The sequence below is a fragment of the Heterodontus francisci genome, chromosome 4 (genome assembly GCF_036365525.1).
Source record: "Heterodontus francisci isolate sHetFra1 chromosome 4, sHetFra1.hap1, whole genome shotgun sequence".
NCBI lineage: Eukaryota > Metazoa > Chordata > Chondrichthyes > Heterodontiformes > Heterodontidae > Heterodontus > Heterodontus francisci.
In genome coordinates, this window is record NC_090374.1 from 36,943,146 (window position 1) to 36,956,658 (window position 13,513).

A 13,513-nucleotide genomic window follows, 5' to 3' on the forward strand; every position below is an offset into this window, starting at 1 on the left:
GAAGAGGATGCTACCAATGTAGCAGTGAAGGAGGAGGCAGTAGTGATATTGCATCGGATAAAAATAGATAAAGAGGAGGTGCTTAAAGGTTGGCAGTCCGCAAAGTAGAAAAATCATCCTAAGTTACTGAAGGAAGTAAGAATGAAAATTGTGGATTCTCTGGCCACAATTTTCCAATCCTGCTTGAATATTGGGTGGTACCAGAGGACTGGAGGATTGCAAGTGTTGCCCTGCTATTTAAAAAAGGAACGAGGGATAAACTGGACAACTGCAGGCCAGTCAGCCTAACGCCTGGTGATGGGGAAACTTTTAGAGACAATAATCCAGGACAAAATTAATGAGAATTTGGAAAAGTATGGGCACATCAATGAAAGTCAGCACAGATTTGTTAAAGGCAAGTTACGTTTGACTAACTTGATCGAGTTCTTTGATGAAATAATGGGGACAGTTGATGAGGGTAATGCTGTTGATGTTGTGTATATGGATTTTCAAAAGGCTTTTGATAAAGCACCACATAATATACTTATTAGCAAAATTGAAGTACATGGAATTAAAGAGACAATGGCAGCAGGGATACAAAATTGGTTATGGGCAGAAAGCAGAGATCAGTGGTGAACGGTTATTTTTCATACTGAAGGGAAATATACAGCAGTGTCCCCCGGGGTTGGTATTAGGATCGTTGTTCTTTTTGATATACATTAATGACTAGGACTCGGGTATACAGGGCAGAATTTCAAACTTTGCAGATGATAGGAAACTTGGAATTGTAGAAAACAATGAGGAGTACAGTAACAGACTTCAGAAGGCCCTTGACAGAATGGTGAAATGGGCAGACACATGGCAGATGAAGTTTAATGCAGAGATGTGTGAAGTGATACATTTGGTAGGAAGAATGAGGAGAGGCAAAAGAACTAAATGGTACAATTTTAAAGGGGTTTCAGGAAGAGAGACCTGAGGGTGTATGGACACAAATCCTGGAAGGCACATGTGAGAAGGTTGTTAAAAAGCATATGGGATTCGTCACTTGTTTAACAGAGGCAGACAGCACAAAAGGAAGAAACCTTTCTAGAGCACTGGTTAAGTGATGGGGGAAGATGGTGGTATTGTGGCAGTGTCATTAAACTAGTAATCTAAGCGCCTAGGCTAATGCCCTGGGGACACGGGTTCAAATCCCACCAGGGCAGCTAATGGAATTTAAATTCAATTAATTAATAAAAATCTGGAATTGAAAGCAAGTCTCAGTAATGGTGCCACAAAACTATCATTGATTGATTGTAAAAGCCCATCTGGTTCACTAATGCCCTTTAGGTAAGAAATCTGCTGTCCTTACTTGCTCTACATGTGACTGTGCCATGTTGAGGTTGACTTGTAACTTTGCTCTGAAAGCCACTCAGTTGCCAAGAGCAGTCAGGAATCGATACCAAATGCTCATCTTGCCAGCAATGCCTGCATCCCATGAAAAAATTTTTTAAAAGCTCAGCCAGAGTATTATACACTTTAGGAAATATGTCAAGCCCTTAGAGAGGGTGCTGAAGTGATTTCCTCGAATAGTACCCGGGTGAAGGATTTCAACTAGGTGAAAAGAATGGAGAAGCTGCGGCTGTTCTCTGTTGAAGCAGAGAAGGTGAAGCGCGTCTCAAAAGAGGTGTTCAAAATCATGAATGGTTTTGATAAGGAAAACTGCCTCCAGTGGCAGAAGAGCCAGTAACCAGAGGACACAGATTTCTGATGCTTTGCAAAAGAAACGGAGGTGACATGAGGAAACATTTTTTTAGACAGTGAGTTGTTGTGAATGGAATGCACTGCCTGAAAGGGTAGTGGAAGCTGATTCAATCAAAACATTCAAAAGGGAATTGGAGAAATACTTGAAGGGGAAAAGAAATACTGGGCTATGGGGAAAGAGCAGGGAGTGGGATTAATTGGATAGCTCTACAAAAAAGCTGGCACAGGCACGATGGGCCAAATGGCCTCCTTCAGTGCTGCATCATTCTACGCTTCTATATAAATGCAATTTGATGTTGTTAAGACAAATTGCTGGGGCATGTAGCCCAGAAATGGTCCACATAAGCCATAGTTCAGATACCCTGCCGCACAAGACCTTGAAGGAATTAAAAAAAACAGATTAACAGTTAAAAAAAAATTATGCACCTCATGACCAAGTTCCAATTTTAGAAATTTCCAAACTGTTTCCTTTAAAAGCTGGACCGTCCAAGTTCAAATCTAAACAATGGCAGCCTCATTCTTCCCAAACTGTGGAACAGGATTCTCTGATAAACACTGAAGTGGGGGAATACGAACTGAGGTAAATGTAAAGATTGTGGAGATCGTGGAAGAGCAAACGGTAACATTGCACATTGCCTCATGTTAAAACTGGAAAGTAAGTGCCATTGCTTTATTGTAACGTGTGGCCAGTAGCAATGCACATATCAGGGAACTGGGGGGAAAAGAAATCCAGGAGACTGCTTTCAATGTGGCCTCTGAAGCTGAAATCTAATTCGCAGCAGTCTGATTGAGAAAATACTGCTTCACGGGGAATGTGTGCATGAAGAGTTTTGAATATAAGCTGGTTTATTATAGACTGATGGAGACAGATTTGAGCATTCTGTACCTACAGTCTAATTCTGTCTCATATTTTATTAATTCAGTACCAGAGTGCAAACAGATGCAATTGATCTATTGCTTGAGCACGCAGACAAAACTAATTTAGTTAAATTCAGACGTGTAGCACAAAATTGAAGTGGACCTGTTGGAAGATCCAACTATCTTGAAGAGAAGTGGGGGGTGGGGGTCGTGGGGGGCGGGGGGAGGAGAGGAGAGGAGAACTAACTGACCCAGAACAGTTCAGGAATGCATGCAGCTCATTCCAAGCAAACTGCCACCCACTCCAGCAAGCGGATCGCTGATCTTTCACTCATGAAAGGACCAGACGCTGCTGCAGATCCTCCCCCCTTGTCCCGCAATAGTCATTGTTAAAGGAGATTGTGTTGTGCCTGCTCCTTGATATTATTTTAACCACGGTAGAAAAGGTTGAAGGTAGTTTAGCCCAACCCTCTCTCATTCTCTCTCTCTCTCTCCATGACTGGGAGTAAACAGCTGGGAGCTTCAGCCTATCCTGACTGACTGCAGGTCCCCGCTCCCCCGGAGCCGGCCTGTGTAATGTGATCCAGGATAATGTTGGGTAAACCCACAGACACTGTGTGAGCTCTCTGCTATTCTCACACAGTGAGAGAAGAGTCGGCGGAGAAAGGTGGGTGACCAGCTGCTTGGCCGTTTGACCTGGTAGGCCGACCAGGATAAACAGTGATTCTTGGCAGAATGTACAGTCATTAATATCTCTTGTTGCCAGCGCATGTTATCCTGTCTGAGGAGTGCTTTGGGTTGGTTGAGATTGTGGGGGGTGTGGGGGTGGTGGTGGGTGGTGAGGAATGCAAAAGTAATCTGAATCAGAGAGGACATTTACATTCACACGTGAGATACAAGGAGGTTTTCTACTGCTTTAACCCCTTTTAGAAGAAATGAAAGATTTAGCACATGTTACATTTGAAGTTGTTTGCAAAAATTTACGACACAGTGCTTTCTGGACAGTGCAATATAAAGACTGATGTTCAGCTTGTAATTGCTTCCTAATTGTTTCCAGAGAAGTTGAATCAGTGTGTGTGTGTGTGCGTGATTTTCTTTTGTACATACTTCATTATATGTTTTGAAGTGATTGATTATGTGTAATGTGAAGTGGTTTAAATGCTGTAGGTAATGGGCAGGCTCTAATTAGAACGTGCAGCTAAGGGAGATGAACCTACTGCTGTTATAACGAAGTGGCCACCGTAACAAATGTTCCAGAACCAGCATAACCTGAAAGCAAAGTCGAGTCCAAGATCCCTGCAGCCTTGCACCAGGATTTAACGCTGGTAATGGGAGCCCCCAAGGGAGGGAGGGGTATCATACCGAGACATGCAGTCTGTGTCACAACACGATTTGGAGGGGGCAGAAAGAAAAGCGTTGGTTTTCCTTTTAAACCTATTGAATTTTAATGACTTTATTGATTCCTTTTTGAAACAGCTCAACTTAATAAAGTAGGAGATGAAGCAGGTCAACACTTAATAAATGTGGCTGGTTATTGAGGTGTGTGTGCAGTTAATTTGTGTCGTAATCACTGTTGGCTACTTGAAGGTATGGCTGTGGAATGTATCTGTTCTAGCAGTTGAATGTGAAGCCACCAGTATATTTTCCTGTGTTTGCTAATTTTAGTGAAGATGTAGATGTAAGGGAAAAGTGGCTTTGTTGATTTTATTTGTCTACTTTTCTTTCGAACTTAGCAAGAAGGAAAATGTAAGTGCTGCCAGTAATCTGCCACATAAGACTGTTAGAAACTACTGTTAGTAATTTAATTGTATCACACCTTAATATGCTCATATCAACCTTTCTACCCATTTTAAACAGAGGTTATGATGACTAACTGTAATTGCTTTGCTTGTATTTATAGAATATAAAAATATATCATTGTATTTTAAGTTATTGCTTCCACTTAGCTGATGAGTGAGCCTGCTTAACTGTGCTTATACATGTTCATCCACCGATACCCTGAATCTGTCCAGGCAGTGCACTGAATGTTAAAAAAAATGTGCTGCTTTTTCTTACTCTCCCATGTAGATCAACTTGGGGATTTACAAAATAAAAGGCTGAAAGAATTGCAGATCCTGGATTGATTCCAAATGGGAAGTTGGCAAATATGTATGGGTCGTCAAGTGCAGCACCCAAGGTCGAGAAAGCATTGTTAAGCTGAGGGGAGCATAAACTGGTTGTGTTTCTATCTTGTGAGACTTGTACTTCAGCTCCCCCTACTGGCTGCTAAGAGTGACAGAGGTCATGGGGAAGCCTTCTTCCAGATAGGGCAAGGTCTGCAGGCAGGGTGAACCCGAAAGGGAGAAGATGGGCACACTGAATTAAAAAAGGCCATATGGGAGAGTTTCTATTTGGGCGCAATTACAAAATTGCACCCAAAATGCGCTCGAGATTGCGCTGGATCGATTACAGTTCAAGTTTCCAATAACATTTATTTGCATAATCAAAATGTAAGATCTTCGGTGAACCCTTGTAATTGGGCAGTGTAATAGATTGTAGTTGTCTCTTTTTTCTCTTTCCATTAAAAGTATTGCTTTGTTTATTTAAGATTGGTCACCTGGTACAGTTTTATTAATGCAGCTGAAAATGAGGTAGTCACCAAAATTAAGCATTTTTTAGTGGGTGCCTCCACCTGTGAGCAAGCCGATTTAAAATCACTGAAAAAAGACTTTAAAAATCTACACTGAAACATTTAATAGTTTCATTGGTGTACACCAGAAGGTTTCTTAGTAAATTCGTAAGTTTCTTAGGGCGGTGCAGTGGAGGGCGGCGCTGTGGTTAGCACCGCAGCCTCACAGCTCCAGCGACCCGGGTTCAATTCTGGGTACTGCCTGTGTGGAGTTTGCAAGTTCTCCCTGTGTCTGCGTGGGTTTTCACCGGGTGCTCCGGTTTCCTCCCACAAGCCAAAAGACTTGCAGGTTGGTAGGTAAATTGGCCATTATAAATTGCCCCTAGTATAGGTAGGTGGTAGGGAAATATAGGAACAGGTGGGGATGTGGTTGGAATATGGGATTAGTGTAGGATTAGTATAAATGGGTGGTTGATGGTCGGCACAAACTCGGTGGGCCGAAGGGCCTGTTTCAGTGCTGTATCTCAAAAACTAAATTAAATATTTTTTAATAACGTTAGTGCACTTAAGAAAATGAGCGCTATTTGAAGAGCCTTCTTGAATCAGCACAATTGGCAGAATCTCGCAGTTCTGACCTGGGGCGTGGCCAATTTTGTGGGCTGGTCTGATCCAAGCGAATTGAATCTTGAACCAGTGGGAAAAACACAAACTGAAATGGTTTTGGGCGTTACTCACATGCGCTTAAAATTTTCCAAATTTTTGTGCCAGTTCAGTCGATTTCCACCACCCCGACCCCCAACCCTGCAGATTGTGCTGATACAACTAGTGGAAACTCTGTCCCCACATCTTTAATTATGAACTAGTACCTTCTTAACAAGTCAAGTGGTTTAACAGCTGGGCAATTGCGTTTGGCAGGACTTTGTTATTGTGTGGTTTCTGTCAGTAAGACAAACTGCGTGGGTTGGAGTATACAGATCCCAAAGACGAAGATGCAGGAGTCTGTGGTTCAACGCGTGCTAACTCCAAAGAATAACAATTGTGTGTGAAGGGGAACAAGGCAGATACATCAACAAAAGTGACAAGACTTCCTGTTGGGGAAGCAACAAAGTTAGCTTTTCATTTAAGTTACAGCATGTAACCTTTTGTTTCGGAGGACCAGCGGACTGCTGGGTAAGTCAAAACCTATATATTTGGGCAGTGGCTGAACCCGAGACACTACACGTGTAGTGTCTCCCACCCACCCTCCTCCTCTAACCAAAAAAAAAGGACTATGGTGTGTTGATAAGGTAAGCTTTTTATTTTATTTCTTCTGTATCGTGTGATTGGTAAAAATTTACTTTCTTCTTTTACTTTTTTGACTTATCTATTAATTGGTTATTTGAAAAAGACCACAGCAGAGAAGAATCAAAGTATTTAGCTCATAAATTTATATAAATTAATAAAGTAATTAACTAAGTAGAGATGGCTGGGCAGGTGATGTGCTGCAGCTGTATGATGTGGGAGCTGGCTGATCCCATTGTGAACGGCAGGGACCACATCTGCGGGAAGTGCACCCAACTCCAGCTCATCGAGAACCGCGCTAGGGAACTGGAGCTGGAGCTGGATGAACTTCGGATCATTCGAGAGGCGGAGGGGGTTATTGAGAGGAGTTACAGGGAGGTAGTCACACCTCAGGTAAAAGAAGTAGGTAGATGGGTTACCGTCAGGGGAAGGAGAGGGAACCAGCAGGCAGTGCAGGGATCCCCTGTGGCCGTTTCCCTCAACAACAGGTATACCGTTTTGGATACTGTTGGGGGGGACGACTTACCAGGGGTAAGCAATGGGTACAGGTCTCTGGCACAGAGTCTGTCCCTGTTGCTCAGAAGGGAAGGGGGAAGAGGAGCAGAGCATTAGTCATTGGGGACTCCATAGTTAGGGGAACAGATAGGAGGTTCTGTGGGAACGAGAGAGACTCACGGTTGGTGTGTTGCCTCCCAGGTGCCAGGGTTCGTGATGTCTTGGATCGTGTTTTTGGGATCCTTAAGGGGGAGGGGGAGCAGCCCCAAGTCGTGGTCCACATAGGCACCAACGACATAGGTAGGAAGAGAGATGGGGATTTAAGGCAGAAATTCAGGGAGCTAGGGTGGAAGCTTAGAGCGAGAACAAACAGAGTTGTTATCTCTGGGTTGTTGCCCGTGCTACATGCTAGCGAAGCGAGGAATAGGGAGAGAGAGGAGTTGAACACGTGGCTGCAGGGATGGTGTAGGAGGGAGGGTTTTGATTTCCTGGATAATTGGGGCTCTTTCTGGGGTAGGTGGGACCTCTACAAACAGGATGGTCTTCACCTGAACCAGAGGGGTACCAATATCCTGGGGGGGAGATTTGCTAGTGCTCTTCGGGGGGGTTTAAACTAATTCAGCAGGGGGATGGGAACCTAAATTGTAGTGCCAGTGTACAGGATGTTGAGAGTAGTGAGGTCAGGGATAAGGTTACAAGGACGCAAGAGGGCACTGGCAAGCAAGAACTTGGTTTAAAGTGTGTCTACTTCAACGCCAGGAGCATCCGGAATAAGGTGGGTGAGCTTGCAGCATGGGTTGGTACCTGGGATCTCGATGTTGTGGCCATTTCGGAGACATGGGTAGAGCAGGGACAGGAATGGATATTGCAGGTTCCGGGATTTAGATGTTTCAGTAAGAACAGAGAAGATGGTAAAAGAGGGGGGGCGGTGTGGCATTGTTAATCAAGGAAAGTATTACGGCGGCAGAAAGGACGTTTGAGGACTCGTCTACTGAGGTGGTATGGGCCGAGGTTAGAAACAGGAGGGGAGAGGTCACCCTGTTGGGAGTTTTCTATAGACCTCGGAATAGTTCCAGAGATGTAGAGGAAAGGATAGCAAAGATGATTCTCGACAGGAGCGAGAGTAACAGGGTAGTTGTTATGGGGGACTTTAACTTTCCAAATATTGACTGGAAATACTATAGTTCGAGTACTTTAGATGGGTCAGTTTTTGTCCAGTGTGTGCAGGAGGGTTTTCTGACACAGTATGTAGACAGGCCAACCAGGGGCGATGCCACATTGGATTTGGTACTGGGTAATGAACCCGGCCAGGTGTTAGATTTAGATGTAGGTGAGCACTTTGGTGATAGTGATCACAATTCGGTTAGGTTTACCTTAGCGAAGGGCAGGGACAGGTATACACCGCAGGGCAAGAATTATAGCTGGGGGAAAGGAAATTATGATGCGATTAGGCAAGATTTAGGATGCGTAGGATGGGGAAGGAAACTGCAGGGGATGGGCACAATCGAAATGTGGAGCTTATTCAAGGAGCAGCTACTGCGTGTCCTTGATAAGTATGTACCTGTCAGGCAGGGAGGAAGTTGTCGAGCGAGGGAGCCGTGGTTTACTAAAGAAGTTGAAGCGCTTGTCAAGAGGAAGAAGAAGGCTTATGTTAGGATGAGACGTGAAGGCTCAGTTAGGGCGCTTGAGAGTTACAAGCTAGCCAGGAAAGATCTAAAGGGAGAGCGTAGAAGAGCAAGGAGAGGACACGAGATTGGCGGATAGGATCAAGGAAAACCCTAAGGCTTTCTATAGGTATATCAGGAATAAAAGAATGGACTAGAGTTAGATTAGGGCCAATCAAGGATAGTAGGGGAAGTTGTGTGTGGAATCAGAGGAGATAGGGGAAGCGTTAAATGAATATTTTTCGTCAGTATTTACAGTAGAGAAAGAAAATGTTGTCGAGGAGAATACTGAGATTCAGACTACTAGGCTAGATGGGATTGAGGTTCACAAGGAGGAGGTGTTATCAATTTTGGAAAGTGTGAAAATAGATAAGTCCCCTGGGCCAGATGGGATTTATCCTAGGATTCTTTGGGAAGCTAGGGAGGAGATTGCAGAGCCTTTGACCTTGATCTTTATGTTGTCATTGTGGACAGGAATAGTGCCGGAAGACTGGAGGATAGCAAATGTTGTCCCCTTGTTCAAGAAGGGGAGTAGAGACAGGCCTGGTAATTATAGACCTGTGAGTCTTACTTCGGTTGTGGGTAAAATGTTGGAAAAGGTTATAAGAGATAGGATTTATAATCATCTTGAAAAGAATAAGTTCATTCGCGATAGTCAGCATGGTTTTGTGAAGGGTAGGTCGTGCCTCACAAATCTTATTGAGTTTTTTGAGAAGGTGACCAAACAGGTGGATGAGGGTAAAGCAGTGGATGTGGTGTATATGGATTTCAGTAAGGCGTTTGATAAGGTTCCCCACGGTAGGCTATTGCAGAAAATACGGAAGTTTGGGATTGAAGGTGATTTAGTGCTTTGGATCAAAAATTGGCTAGCTGAAAGAAGACAGAGGGTGGTGGTTGATGGCAAATGTTCATCCTGGAGTTTAGTTACTAGTGGTGTACCGCAAGGATCTGTTTTGGGGCCACTGCTGTTTGTCATTTTTATAAATGACCTGGATGAGGGTGTAGAAGGATGGGTTAGTAAATTTGCGGATGACACGAAGGTCGGTGGAGTTGTGGATCGTGCCGAAGGATGTTGTCGGTTACAGAGGGACATAGATAGGCTGCAGAGCTGGGCTGAGAGATGGCAAATGGAGGTTAATGCGGAAAAGTGTGAGGTGATTCACTTTGGAAGGAGTCACAGGAATGCAGAGTACTGGGCTAATGGGAAGATTCTTGGTAGTGTAGATGAGCAGAGAGATCTTGGTGTCCAGGTGCATAAATCCCTGAAAGTTGCCACCCAGGTTAATAGGGCTGTTAAGAAGACATATGGTGTGTTAGCTTTTATTTGTAGGGGGATCGAGTTTCGGAGCCACGCGGTCATGCTGCAGCTGTACAAAACTCTGGTGCGGCCGCACCTGGAGTATTGCGTGCAGTTCTGGTCACCGCATTATAGGAAGGATGTGGAAGCTATGGAAAGGGTGCAGAGGAGATTTACTAGGATGTTGCCTGGTATGGAGGGAAGGTCTTATGAGGAAAGGCTGAGGGACTTGAGGTTGTTTTCGTTAGAGAGAAGGAGGAGGAGAGGTGACTTAATAGAGACATATAAGATAATCAGAGGGTTAGATAGGGTGGATAGTGAGAGTCTTTTTTCTCGGATGGTGATGGCAAACACGAGGGGACATAGCTTTAAGTTGAGGGGTGATAGATATAGGACAGATGTCAGAGGTAGTTTCTTTACTCCGAGAGTAGTAGGGGCGTGGAACGCCCTGCCTGCAACAGTAGTAGACTCGCCAACTTTAAGGGCATTTAAGTGGTCATTGGATAGACATATGGATGAAAATGGAATAGTGTAGGTCAGATGGTTTCACAGGTTGGCGCAACATCGAGGGCCGAAGGGCCTGTACTGCGCTGTAATGTTCAATGATCTATGTTCTATGTGACGGAGAGTTTATTTACTGTATTCAAACTAACTCCACCATGAGGAAGAACTGTAAGCATCAAGTTTTGAACCATTTCTTTCAATTTGCATCGTGTGTGCATCTTTGTCACACATGCACATGAACTCAGATGGACACAATCCCGCTTCAATTGCTTGATGATCTGCTGCAACCCAATCCTCTTGTTGTACAGTCAGAATTATCAATGTAACTGCTTGCGCACCATCCAAACTAAACAAGAAACACATGTAAAAGCACCCTTTCATTCTCAACATCGTCTTGGCCCAGTTAGCAGCGATTGCAGCTCTTGAATTTAGCAGTGGGACCAATGCCTGCTCATATTAGGCGCAGGCTATCCCAATGCTAAATTGGGCTACCCGAGAAATGGTCACAGTGCATACCAGTTTCTACTCCATTGGCTATGAAGGGCTTTGGGATATGCTGAGGATTTGACAGGTGCTATATTAATTCGGTTTCTTTTAAACTATTTTCATGTGTATAATTGCTTGCAGAAAATCTGCCCCCTGGTCTGACTTCTGCACCGAAGCTATGGTAATGGGAGGGCAGGACTTACACTTCAGCAGATTGAGACTCTGCTTGAGATTTTCTGTCTGGACAGAAAGTCCTCGGGCTGAGAATACAAATTTTCAATATTGCTTCTTCTTTGGACTTAGCAGTTGGGGTTTTCTGCTTCGATACTTTGGAGCCTCCGATTTTCTGCCCGTTAAATTAAATCTTAAATTAGAAGTGAGCCAACAACAATTTGCACTTGGATAATATAGAAAAACATGGGCGGCACAGTGGTGCAGTGATTAGCACAGCAGCCTCACAGCTCCAGGGACCCGGGTTCGATTCTGGGTACTGCCTGTGCGGAGTTTACAAGTTCTCCCTGTGTCTGCGTGGGTTTCCGCTGGGTGTTCTGGTTTCCTCCCACATCCAAAGACTTGCAGGTGATAGGTAAATTGGCTGTTGTAAATTGTCCCTAGTGTAGGGAGGTGATAGGGAATATGGGATTACTGTAGGGTTACAAAAATTTCTAAATTCACTTGTAACAGCCCTTCAAAACACTCCCACAGGGGATGCTGAGACCAAGTGGGCCCACATCAGAGACGCCATCTATGAGTCAGCTTTGACCACCTACGGCAAAAGTGCGAAGAGAAATGCAGACTGGTTTCAATCTCATAATGAAGAGCTGGAACCTGTCATAGCCGCTAAGCGCATTGCACTTTTGAACTACAAGAAAGCCCCCAGCGATTTAACATCCGCAGCACTTAAAGCAGCCAGAAGTACTGCACAAAGAACAGCTAGGCGTTGCGCAAACGACTACTGGCAACACCTATGCAGTCATATTCAGCTGGCCTCAGACACCGGAAACATCAGAGGAATGTATGATGGCATGAAGAGAGCTCTTGGGCCAACCATCAAGAAGATCACCCCCCTCAAATCTAAATCGGGGGACATAATCACTGACCAACGCAAACAGATGGACCGCTGGGTTGAGCACTACCTAGAACTGTACTCCAGGGAGAATGCTGTCACTGAGACTGCCCTCAATGCAGCCCAGCCTCTACCAGTCATGGATGAGCTGGACATACAGCCTACCAAATCGGAACTCAGTGATGCCATTGATTCCCTAGCCAGCGGAAAAGCCCCTGGGAAGGACAGCATTACCCCTGAAATAATCAAGAGTGCCAAGCCTGCTATACTCTCAGCACTACATGAACTGCTATGCCTGTGCTGGGACGAGGGAGCAGTACCCCAGGACATGCGCGATGCCAACATCATCACCCTCTATAAAAACAAAGGTGACCGCGGTGACTGCAACAACTACCGTGGAATCTCCCTGCTCAGCATAGTGGGGAAAGTCTTTGCTCGAGTCGCTCTGAACAGGCTCCAGAAGCTGGCCGAGCGCGTCTACCCTGAGGCACAGTGTGGCTTTCGTGCAGAGAGATCGACTATTGACATGCTGTTCTCCCTTCGTCAGATACAGGAGAAATGCCGTGAACAACAGATGCCCCTCTATATTGCTTTCATTGATCTCACCAAAGCCTTTGACCTCGTCAGCAGACGTGGTCTCTTCAGACTACTAGAAAAGATCGGATGTCCACCAAAGCTACTAAGTATCATCACCTCATTCCATGACAATATGAAAGGCACAATTCAACATGGTGGCTCCTCATCAGAGCCCTTTCCTATCCTGAGTGGTGTGAAACAGGGCTGTGTTCTCGCACCCACACTTTTTGGGATTTTCTTCTCCCTGCTGCTTTCACATGCGTTCAAATCCTCTGAAGAAGGAATTTTCCTCCACACAAGATCAGGGGGCAGGTTGTTCAACCTTGCCCGTCTAAGAGCGAAGTCCAAAGTACGGAAAGTCCTCATCAGAGAACTCCTCTTTGCTGACGATGCTGCTTTAACATCTCACACTGAAGAATGCCTGCAGAGTCTCATCGACAGGTTTGCGTCTGCCTGCAATGAATTTGGCCTAACCATCAGCCTCAAGAAAACGAACATCATGGGGCAGGATGTCAGAAATGCTCCATCCATCAATATTGGCGACCACGCTCTGGAAGTGGTTCAAGAGTTCACCTACCTAGGCTCAACTATCACCAGTAACCTGTCTCTAGATGCAGAAATCAACAAGCGCATGGGTAAGGCTTCCACTGCTATGTTCAGACTGGCCAAGAGAGTGTGGGAAAATGGCGCACTGACACGGAACACAAAAGTCCGAGTGTATCAGGCCTGTGTCCTCAGTACCTTGCTCTACGGCAGCGAGGCCTGGACAACGTATGCCAGCCAAGAGCGACGTCTCAATTCATTCCATCTTCGCTGCCTTCGGAGAATACTTGGCATCAGGTGGCAGGACTATATCTCCAACACAGAAGTCCTTGAAGCGGCCAATATCCCCAGCTTATACACACTACTGAGTCAGCGGCGCTTGAGATGGCTTGGCCATGTGAGCCGCATGGAAG

At 45.0% G+C, this 13,513-nt stretch overlaps 1 protein-coding gene across 10 annotated transcripts in view; it reads left to right on the plus strand.

Moving 5' to 3' along the window:
- Positions 1–13,513, plus strand: part of LOC137368959 (teneurin-3) — an 891,767-nt gene that overhangs the window by 478,186 nt on the left and 400,068 nt on the right. The window contains exon 1 of one of the 10 annotated variants that reach the window (XM_068029343.1): positions 3,024–3,247. The exons of 8 other annotated variants lie outside the window; for them this stretch is intronic. The gene's annotated coding sequence lies outside the window, so the exon portion shown is untranslated. Of the gene's footprint in view, positions 1–3,023; positions 3,248–6,288; positions 6,359–13,513 lie in introns of those variants that run through there. One more of the 10 variants, XM_068029346.1, reaches the window with a different exon arrangement.